The sequence below is a fragment of the Quercus lobata genome, chromosome 10 (assembly GCF_001633185.2).
Source record: "Quercus lobata isolate SW786 chromosome 10, ValleyOak3.0 Primary Assembly, whole genome shotgun sequence".
NCBI classification, from domain to species: Eukaryota; Viridiplantae; Streptophyta; class Magnoliopsida; order Fagales; family Fagaceae; genus Quercus; species Quercus lobata.
Genome location: NC_044913.1, coordinates 48956275 through 48969037, shown reverse-complemented (window position 1 = coordinate 48969037; position 12763 = coordinate 48956275).

Genomic DNA, 12763 nt, shown 5'->3' with positions numbered 1-12763 from the left:
ATATATAAATATATATATATATATATATATGAACCAACATTATAGTAGGTTTTTTTTTTTTCTTTTTTGAGAAAACATAATAGCTTGAATTTGTACTATGTAATTAGACAAAGTATCAATAGAGTATTTTCTCAAAAAAAGTAATATAGTAGTAAATACATTTATTTTCATGAATTGATTATTTAGAAGTGATGCACTAGTTATTTATGTAAAATGAATGTTTATGATTATTTCCCCCTAAGAATTATGGAGGATTATCTTCATTTTGCATTATATCAAAGTATTAAATATTTCTCATGTATTAATGAGGTAAATGCATTTATTTTCAAATATTAATAATCTATGCATGGTGCACTAATTATTTTTATAAAAGATATTTATATGGTTATTTTATAAAATTTATATAATAAAGACTTTATTTGATACTTATCATAAAAGAAAACAATAAAAAAAATTGATTTGAAATGTGACATTCTTCCTTAAGTATGTTATAAAATAAAGGAAATATATAAAACAGAGTAAGAAGAAATAAGGAAAATATATGTAAATTCTTGTATCAAAGTATCATCCATCTTAAGTTGATATATCTTAACTCTATACAAATTACATCAAAGCATTCCCAAATATATATAGTCTTAGGATGCCTGTTGGGTTTAAGGGATAAGATTGCGTTAATGTGCACAATAATAATAAAATAAGGAGTGAATGGTATACATCACCCATGTATAGTAAACTTTACATTGCCCAAGTAGACCTTATTTCTAACAATAAATATATAAGCCAACACTATAGTAGCATAAATTTGTGCTATATGTAATTAAACAAATTATTAATAGAATAAATGCATTTAAATCATGTATTAATTGTTTATAAATGATGGACTAATTTTTTACCTCAGATAAATTTTAATGATTATTTACTTAAGAAGAAAATACAATTCTTCTCATCTAGGCTCTAGCCTTCCACCTTTCAAAACTTTGCATTAATATTAATATATTACTTGTTATGTGCTGAAGGGGTAAGTGCATTTATTTCTAAGCATTAATTATCTATAGATGGCACACTACTTAATTCTAGAAAATAAATTTCTATGGTATCTTTATAAAATTTATTTGAGATACTATTTTTTTTTTTTTAATAAAAAACATTGATTTGAAATTTGAAAATTTTCCTCGTGCTTATAGCATTCACATCAGTCTCACAAATTTAATATTTCAGCAAAAGTTTATCTAAACTTAACCAAAATAAGCACACATTAGCCTCACTAAATTAACTAAAGCTTCTAAGGATGATAGTCTCATCTCTACCTGTAGTGAGCCTCTATCCTCGCTACATTAAATTTTAATGTTGACAAAGTATTGAGGTTGATATATGTGTATGAAAATAATAGATCGCTAAACTAGCAAAAGAAAAGTCTTTTGAATTAGTTTAACTAAATATTTGAGGAAACTAATGTGAATGTCCTTAGTCACTTTAGTATCGATTGAAACAAAAACTAACAAAACGCAAAAATAAATTTAATAACACATTCAATCAAAATTTAAAAAATAATTGTTTGCTTAAACTAGTCAAAATAATTAAATATTTATAAATTTATGAAAGTAATATTTTTCATATTTCAATTATACTAATCTTAACAATTTACATTTCCTAAATCCTTTTAATGACATGATTCATCACTGTAGTAGCCTAAATGTGTGTTATATAATTAAAAAAATAATAGCGTGTGTATTTAATTTTGTATGTTAATTATTGTAATTAGTGCACTAATTATTTGTGTATAATGAATTTCTATGATTATTTTTTTGGAAAATTAAAAAGTATTCTAGGATTACCATAAATGCATACTTCCCACTCTCAAATGAATAGGGTTTCATCATGAATTGAATTAGTGGGAGGCTCGGAGCTACTATTATGTAAGAGGGAGAGTATACATTTATAGTACTCCAAACTTATTCTATAAGGGTAAATTATGTATTTGGCCTATGACCTTTATACCATGTGTCAATTTGGTCTCTAACATTTCATTAGTGCCAGTTTAGTCTCTAACCTTCTAGTATTGTGTTAAAATAGTCTCTGTCATGAAATGAGAAATGAAAAAAGAAAAATGTTTACATAACTAAAGGCTAAAATTACAATTTTATTTTTATGTGACATTCAACTAGTTATGACCATAAGCATATATAGCACATAAAACCAATGGCAACACCACTCTCTTTGCTTTTGAGTTTTCACTCATAATCTCCTATCATTATTATCAATGCTTCTTAGTTAGTAGCCGTTGGTTGAAACTGTAATATTGAAGTTGTTGATCTGATCATGTGGTTGTTATTGTGAGTTCTAGTTATCTCAATTGGTAAAGTCTTTGTTGGTTAAATAAAAGATATAGGATTCAATTCCTAATTACATCAAAAACCGATTGGTGTCTTGGTCTGATGATAATTATTATCATCAGGAACAAACGCCATAGGTTAAAATGCCCTAAAAAAAAAAAAAAAAATCTTGTGGTTGCTAGCGTCACTACCCTTATGTTGTTGCATTCTTCCTTTATCAATGGAGTGTACATTGCACTCTTTCTCTCTTAAGTCGAAACTGGAAAATAGTTTCTTTTTTCTTTTTTTCTTTTTAAAGTTTAATCCATGTGATAGTACACTTGGCATCTCATGTCGCATAAAAATAATTTTTTATTTTGATTGTTAGTCACGTCAACATGTTAGGAACTAAACTAACCCAAGTGTAACGTTAGAGACCAAATTGACACATTGTATACTGGTTGAAGATAATTTACCCATTCTATAGTTGCCTTATATTTCTAAGATTAATATAAGAAAAAAATAATTTGAAATATAACATTCTTGCCCGAATTCAATTGCTTTGGCAACAACGAAAAAAATCCACAAAAGATAACAACAAAAATTAATAACATACAATTAAGAATATAAAAATAATTGTATGCTTAAATTAGTGAAAAAAATTGAACACTTGTCATTCTTAACAATATTACTTATAACAATGTGCATTTCCTCTCTTTATAATTAAATGTAATGCTAAATATACTACAAGTTTTGCTACATAAAACTTACATATTGATGTGTCAATAAAAGTGATTGACATACTTTAGCCATCTAAAAAATAAATATTTGAATTGTCTCTTTGTGACTAGTGACACATCAATTTATAAAGTTAATGTAGTAAAAATTGTTGTAACCCTATCACTACTCTAAAATTAAAATTATTCTCCAAATAATGCATAATAAATACCATACATGGGTCTTACAAAAATTTCCTACAAAATTATTCAAAAAAATGAACTATGAATCATGTGGGACATTAGCTATTTATTTAAAAAAGAGCTACACAAAGATTTTGCAAAACTTATTCCTATCATTTAATCTAGTCAAATAATATCTTTATTTCTGAGTTTGAGTTAGGTCAACTGGTTAAAATTCTTGTCATCGATCATATTTAGAAAAGTGTAAGATTATTAGAGAGTATTTCAATACTTAAAAAAGGGCTACGTGAAGATTTTGCAAAATATTATTATCGTCCCTAAACTTTTCACGATGTTTGATTTTAGTCCCTAAACTTAAAAATTAAAAAAAATTAAAAAAAAAATTCATTTTTCTTTCTGAACTTTTAAAAATGTTCTAGTTCCTATGATTTTGTTAAGGTTCATTAAGGTGTATCTAATGTGTCGTAATAGAATACTTAGGTGGTATATTTATAGCATTATATAATTTGACTTTAACCAAATTATAAGTCATTACTAACATAATCTTGCTTCTTCATCTCCTTCCAAAAAGAAAACACATTTTCTCACAATTTCTCATCAGCCAAAAAAAAAAAACAAAACAAACAAACAAACCCAAAAAATAGTGAAAAGTAAGGATTTTCTTTCGAAGGAGCAAGACTATTAAGAAAAAAAAAAGAGAGAGAGACTATGGAAAATTGTAATGACCAATTATTGGATGCCATGTGTCCTTTAAAAAAAATGAGTGTTTTATATTAGATTATTTAATGCTAAAAATCTAACTGCACTAAAAAAAAAAAAAATGCTAAAAATCTACCACCTCAGTGTTTTGTTAGTATATGTAAGATAAAATTGACAAAGTTTAGCTATAAATTTGGTTGTAGTCTAAAATTACAACTTTACTCAATATCATTAATATTACGATATATTTTGAAATTTTAGCTATTGGATTGGATATTTTTTACACTCTTAATACACCTTTCAAATTTTTTATCAATCGAATATTACGATAAATTGCAAGTTTTTTGTAATTTAAATAATTTATTGATGACATAGCTATTAATCTTTGATTTTCTAGAAATTTTGCAAGCATGGAGGATATAAGAAGAAAATATAATCTAATAGTGGATTTGTCAAAATTCATCTCCAATAAAAAATATTGAGTGAAATTGTAGTCATAGGCTACAACCAATTTTGTAACTAAATTTTGTCCAGATAAAATTTAACAGATGTTGATGGAAGAACACAAATTGAAAAATTTTCAAAAGTTTAAAAAAGAGAAAATGAACTTTTAGAAGTTTAAGGCTGAAAAACAAACTTCGTGATTTGTTTAGGATCAAAAAAAAGTTTTAGCTAAGCAATTAATGTCTTGATTTAATTATAAATAATTATTATTATGAATCAATTATCAAATCTAAAAAAAAAAAAAAAAATACATTTATTGATTATATATTTTCTTAATTTTTTTATTTTTGGTTAATAAATTCAATTATTACAACCAGAGGGGGGATTCGTGGAAGTCTCAATCATGAAGAAGTTACCATACGTATAAATCCCATTAAATATATATAAATAAGGAAATATATTAATCTAATTATAACCATTCAACTTATCATATGTTTAAATCCTATTAAATATCTTTCTCAAAAAAAAAAAAAATCCTATTAAATATATATAAAAAAGGAAATGTATAATTTATTATAGCCTTTCAACGTACCATAGTAAAATCACACGCCTTGTTTTCTTTATGAAGAAGAAAAACATATCTCACACGAGATACCCTAAATTACCATTATATAAGAACAAGATGTTGTTATCATTACAAACATTGAAAGCTTGTGTAATACAATGGATTCCTTCAAGGTTTCTTTGTTCATAATATTCACTCTTCTCTCACTATCTTTTGCTTATGGTGATTTTGGTTCTCTAAAATATGAGATTAAGAGGGTAGTTCCTTCAGGTCCAAATCCTGAAGAGCCTCCTTTGCCACCCCCCTTGGAAGAAGCTATTGTTTCTAATGATTTTGGTTCTTTGAATTATGACATTAAGCATGAAGTTCCTTCAGGTCCAAATCCTGAAGAGCCTCCTCTGCCACCCTCTTTGGAAGAAGCTATTGTTTCTAATGATTTTGGTTCTTTGAATTATGAGATTAAGCATGATGTTCCTTCAGGTCCAAATCCTGAAGAGCCTCCTCTGCCACCCTCTTTGGAAGAAGCTATTGTTTCTAATGATTTTGGTTCTCTGAATTATGAGATTAAGCATGATGTTCCTTCAGGTCCAAATCCAGAAGAGCCTCCTCTGCCACCCTCTTTGGAAGAAGCTATTGTTTCTCGCAAGTTATTAAGGTATGGGATGAAGAAGTGATGTCGGGTATCCCGTGTCACCCCCTTCATAAGCTACCAATACGCTTTAAAATTGAGGTTATTTTAATTTTCTTCATGATTCTGGGCTAAGAATGGGGAGACATTCTTTAAAAATAATATTAGCCAGTATATTATCCACTGCACAAATAAATTATTGTGTTTCCTAGCATTTCTTTCCATTGTAAACGGTTGTTGTATCAATAAGTTATAACAAGAATGTGACATCGTTGCTTAAATATTCTATGAACTTCCTTTGTTATTTTTTCCTGTTAGAATCAAGTTGACCTTCTCTTAAGTAAACAAAAGTTGAACTTGGTTATTTATGGGTTATATATTTCCTCGTATCTTTCTTTAAGTGGCGGGTTTGGTTTCATACCCATTTGTGAAAAAAAAGTGGCAAGGTTGGTTGTTGACTAGGCTTCGCTTGGGAGTTCATAAGAGAAGGGAATGGAATGGAATAAAATGTATTTAAGTAAGGGAAAGGAATGGAATGAAATTAAGTAACCTTGATTGGATGTTTTAAAATAAAGGAATGGAAATGAAGTCATCTTGTTTAGGAGCATCATGGAGGGAATGGAATGGAATAATTTTATGACAATATTACTATTAAACCCTTATTTTAAAATAAAGAGTTGAATATACAGGGGTATTTTGGGAGTTTTAGTAAAAAAATCATTAAATCTAATTTCATTCCCTCCAATTCCTCCCAATTTTGGGGGAAATGAAAATTTGAGGTTTTAAGGAAATAGAGAAGAATGAGTGTTCCCTCCTTAAACTCCCAAACAAGGGAATGGGTTTTACATTCCCTCCATTAAAACTCCCAAACAAGGGAAGGGAAGAATATTCAAAAATAATTCTTTTCATTCTTTTCCATTCCATTTCATTCCCTCCTCCCAAGCGAAGCCTTAGTGAAACTGAGAGGGATGGTTGCATTGGGCATGGGCTTGATTTTGGCCTAGCTTAACTTCTTAGCCAACCTTTTAATGGAATCAACCAACGCTCTAGGCCATGGTATCATTACCGAGCTCAACCCATTTTGCCTGAGAGCATAGAGTCATACAGAACTATTTTGAATATATAACTAACTGGTACGTAACCCATGCTCACTTACATAAATAATGAATTGTAGTGATGCTATAGATATTTGCTTGAGTTATTAAACATATAGTATATAGTTTGACAAGGAAATTTGGAGGTCTGAAATAGTTTTACCTTGCAATTTTCGTGATATTGATTTCACCAAGTTTCCCATTAATTTGTTATTATGTATATAATTTTGAAAATAACTATTAGATACTACATATATACAATATCAATTCACAATTATTGTATGTAAAATTCAACTAAATACAACACAAAATAAAATAATAAATTGGTCAAATAGTATCTTCCAAACTGAATTGGGATAGGTACATAGAATCGTTCAACTCAATTATAGTTTGTTACGTTCAATATCTCCGCATACAAAATATCTTAATAGAAACAGTATAAAATTATGCTCATTTATTTAGAGAAAAATAACAGCAAAAATCTAAATAATTTAATTTGTATAGAAAGCTAACAAAAGCAAAATCCAATTTTGATTCTAATTGAATTTTCTTTAAAATTTGGTTTAAAACATATATATAACATAATTAGTAATGGACCGTATATAGTTATGGTATATTACATAAATGACTTATAACTTTGAATTTTTTTTCATTGTATGATTATGTTTTTATAGTTTATTTATATTGGAGTCCTTGTTTTCTACACTAAATTGAGTCATATGACACAAAAATTAAAAAACTTAAACAAGATGGGACACATGACACAAAATTAACTCAAATTGAAATCCAATTTTTACACTGAATTAATTTACTTGGCACAAAAATTTAAAATTTAAATTACATGGGACAAGTGGCTCAAAATTACACTCTAACGAATTTCAATTTGAAATTTAATTAGATTTTCTCTAAGTTTTGTCTATTAATATATATATATATATATAGATGGGATAAATTACACAGCCCTCCTTTGAGGTTTATTGAAATGAAAATTCTCTATTGAGGCTTGTATAAACGCAACAGTTAAGTTAAATCCCACTAAACTAATGGATTTTTTCTTTTCTTAAAAAAAAAAAAAATGATTCTTGCCCAAACTATGGACAAAATGACACTATTTCCCTTGAGGTTTGTTGATGCAATATACTCCATAGATTGTGTAAACTAATAGGAATCATTATTAAAATTGAATGTTTTTCTAGTAAAAACTAAACTATTATATGTGAGAGACCATGGCCCGACCCAAACCCTCAATAGGTTTTGGCATAACCCTTATGAATGGATTGGATTGAGTCATGTTGGAGCTATTTTTATCATCTCTCCAAAGTCAAAGGTTTTACAATGAAGTCCTCACTTATTTAATTGGAAAATTTTTATAAAAAAATAAAAATAAAAATTGAAAAGATGCATCACTTTTCTTGTTGAATTGAAATTGTACATTTTTTTTATAATAACTAAAAATTACGTCGCTTTGGTCCAAGATACAATCGCATGTAAGGTTTCTAAACCTCTTCATTTTTAATACCCTAGCTTTTAGATTCAAGCATACTTTATTCTCATGTTCTTAGTTAATTCTTATTTGTTTATCATGCTAGATCTAAGTTTTGCTTAATTTTTCAAAGTTTTTTTATTTCTAGGGTTTTTTTTTATTCAAATAGTATGTTTGCATGTTTAAAATTAGGATTCCTCCTAATTTCAAATGTGTTTCCACACTTTTAATTTAAAATAGTAGAATCACAAGCTCTTGTATCCTAGATCTAGGATATTTTTTTTTTTTTGTTTTATTGATCAAAGCTCGATTCATAGATTGAATTTGTTAAAAAGATATGTTTTTCAAAACATTATTCTTCTGCACTAATTTCTACATAAAATTATGTACTATTCACTGCATTTATTTTCTACACTGTTTTTAACATAATAAATCTGCACTGTTTTTAATATAAAAATCTGCATTGTTTATGCATTAAAATTTTTTCTCAGAAAAGAAAAATTAAAATTCTACATTATTTTCCCTATTAAAAATTTTCATTTTTAAATTAACTTTTGGAATTAAATATTTTTTCTGCATCAAGTTAATTTTCTGCACCCATGATAAAAACAATTTCCTGTTTTAATTTCAATAGCATCCTTTTGATATAAAATCGCCAAACTTGTTTTCAATAGTGAAATATGTTTCAAAATCAAAATTTCTTTTCAAAATTAAATCTCTTTACAAATCTCAATATCTTTTTCAAATTAAAAGTCATTTTCAAAATCAATTTGAATCTATTGATCTTAGTCTCTAATTTAATTCTAGGCCTAAGAACTAAATAACATGTTCACATGCTTTAGATTAGGGTTTATCACACATCATGCATATATTCACCACGTCTTTCAATTTCAATTATTTGCATCCCTAGAATAGGGTTTCATCATGCTCTTGAATGTTTTACTTTTCCTTCACTTGTTCATGGATGGTATAAATTGTTTGAATGATGTGATAGAAGACTGGTTTCACTAGGCAAGTTGGGTGTCTTACACCATTCCAATCCTGTAACCTATCATCCAAACTTGGATCAAGGGTTAGTGGATTAGACATTTCTCTTATAATATTCTCTTTCTATATTGTAACTGTGGATCAAAGCATTGTAATTTTATTTTAGAATAGGAAGTGCTACACAACACCATTAGAGGGGGATTTATGAATAGGAAGTTGGTAACCTGAGACCAAAAGGACCAATCTATCCATTCTAATGAATTGAAACCAGGAGGTCCAAGACACCAAAGGCACAATCCTACTACTAAATCTAGAGAACAGGGACATAGAGAGAGAAATTTCAAGTTTTTCTCTAAAATTTGGAGGTGCTTTGAACTGTTGGTAAATGGGGGTGTTTATACAAGGAGTAGGGAGCTAGAGTTGAGTCTCTGGGCAATATGGGACTGTAGAAAATAGGATTTTATGAGTGAAACAACATAAGGGGCAAAATTAACTTGAGTGGGGGGCAAGTCAGGCAAAAAAAAGAAAGGATCCTTGATTGGCACTTGCTCCAGTTCTTCCCCAGATCAACTTTTGCCACATCCTACAAGTGAACTCGAGTCTAGCTCTAAGACTCAAAATGCTACTTAACTAATACGTTTGTAAACTTGTCACATAATGAAATTGTCAGTAAAAGCAACCCAAATGGCAAAATATTCATGATACATATGTTTGCAGAGAGAGAGAGAGAGAGAGAGAGAGAGAGGTGAAGATTAGAAATTTAGAAGGTGATGCTTGATAATTTTTTAGGTGGATTACCTTCAACAGCTTCTTCAACATCATTATTCTTAATCTTAAATAGGCAACATAGAGAGAAAAAATTAAAACAAAAAGGAGAAGAAGCAAATTAGAAAGTAAGCAAAAGAAGGAGAATTTTTATTTTGTCTATATCATTACTCTTAATATATATTGATAAACAATAGAAATTAACATATAAATTAAATAATAAGTAAAACTTAGTACAAATTTGTTATTATTTATTTTTAATTTGATATTTAATAATTTTTAACTCATTATACATAAGTTGTAGATTTTTTTTTCTATATTTTAAGATGTGAAGACTCACATTTTTTGTATATTTTAAAACTATATATTATGAGTTGTAATTGTATTATATATCTTTATAATTTTAAAATATTAATTGTTTATTTATGATGTCACCAGTTCAATCTTGTTCAGACTAATGAACTAAAAACAACTCCCTCTTTTGGTTTTTTTGCTCCAAAAATCTTTACTAATCCCATACTTTTTTTTTTTTGGATAAATTGCAAAGTACACCCCTAAAATTAGAAATTGTTTGGATTTCATGCACTAAAAATTTGAAAAATTGGATTTTATATCACAAAGTATCGATTCGTTAGCAAAAGCAGCCCTTCATTAATGGACTTGCCTACAAGGCCGTCCAGTGACATGTTGGAAACTAAGACACACTCCAACCGTCTGACATGTAATTTCTTTTTCTTTTTACTTTTTTTGTGAATTGCAAAATACATCCCTAAATTTTGGCGTTATTTAAATTTTACAACTTGAAGTTCCCCTTTGTTAGCAAAAGCAACCCTTCCATTAGCGGACTCATTTATGTGGAATCAAGTGACATGCTGGCAGCCAAAACATACTCCAGCCCCCTAACGTGTAATTATTTTTGCCAAGGCAACCTTCCCAAATCAATGTCGTTTCACCTCAAGCAATGAGTGATTTTCTAGTGACTGAAGTGTGTCTCAACTACTAGCATGTCACTTGACAGCCATATAGGCGAGTCCACTAACTAAGGGGCTGCTTTTGTTAACGAAGAGAAATTTCAGTGTATAAAATCTAAAAAATATAAACTTTAGATGTGTAATTTATAATTTATTTATTTAATTGGATTCGACCAAGTTATCGGGTTTGGATCTTGTCCAATTTGGCCAATTTCTGTCACAGTCAAAACTCACACCCACATTTGACATTACTCTCTGAAACCAACTCAAATCCCCAATTTCCCACCATTGCCGATCTCATCTCCAAAACAAAAATCAAAATCAAGGGAAATGGAAAACCAAATCTAGTGGATTTCAATTTCCTCCTTAACGCATTCACAATGCAACAACATTAATACTAGCTGCATCACAATTCAAACATTTTCCAATTTTCCCAAATCCAAAAAAATGAAGAATACCCAGAAGAGCTAAGAACTCCACCAATGACACTGATATCCATAGTAGGTTGTCGAGAACTCCACACCACCATCTCCAAATTCCTCCAATCCGAACAACCCCCAATCAACACTATTGTTCTCCCTGACTTCACCAAAATCTCTCTCTTCTCCAAATCCGAACCCAAAGACCCCTCTCCTTCTCCCCCGCTCGACATATTGAAACATGATTGGCTCACAAAGCACCAAACCAAAATCCCGTCCGTCCTCACTGCTCTCTTCCTCCACTCTCAACTCTCTTCCAACCCAGCATCGTGGCTCCATGTCTGCTCCCATATTGACCAAATCAAAACCAAAATAGTTAATGATTATTTCCTTAAGAAGAAAATACAATTCTTTTCATTTAGCCTTCCACCGTATCAAAACATTGCATTTATATTAACATATTACTTGCTATGTGCTGAAGGGATAAATGCATTTATTTCTAAGTATTAATTATCTATAGATGGCACACTACTTAATTTTAAAAAATGAATTTATATTGTATCTTTATAAAATTTATATATAAATAAAATTATTTGAGATGCTATTTTTTTTATTTAAAAAAAAAAACATTGATTTGAAATATGTAAATTTTCCTCATGCTTAGAGCATTTACAATTGTCTCACCAATTTAATATTTCAGAAAAAATATATTTAAACTCAATCGAAACAAGCGTGCATCAGCCTCACTAAATTCACTAAAGTTTTTACGGAGAATAGTCACATCTCTACATGTAGTGAGCCTCTATCCTCGCTACAATAAATTTCAATGTTAATACAATATTGAGGTTGATGTATGTGTATGAAAATAATAGATGGCTAAATTAGCAAAAGTAGAGTTTTTTGGATTAGTTTAGCCAAATATTAGAGAAGACTGATGTGAATACTCTTAGTCACTTTAGTATGGATTGAAACAAAAACTAACAAAATGCAAAAACAAATTTAATAACACATTCAAACAAAATTTAAAAAATAATTGTTTGCTTAAATTAGTCAAAATAATTAAATAATTATAAATTTATGAAAGTAATATTTTCATATTTTCAACTATATTAATCTTAAAAATTTACATGTCCTAAATCCTTTAAATGACATGATTCATCACTATAGTAGCCTAAATTTGTAATTAGTGCACTAATTATTTGTGTATAATGAATTCTATGATTATTTTTTTTTTTTTGGAAAATGAAAGAACATTCTAGGATTACCATAAATGCATACTTTCCATTCTCAAAAGAACAGTGGGTTTTGTCATGAAGCTACTATTATGTAAGAGGGGGAGTATACATTTATAGTACTCTCAACTTATTCTATAAGGATAAATTATGTATTTGGCCTATCATGTGCCAATTTGGTCTCTAACATTTCATTAATACCAGTTTAGTCTCTAACCTTCTGGTATTGTGTTAAAATTATCTC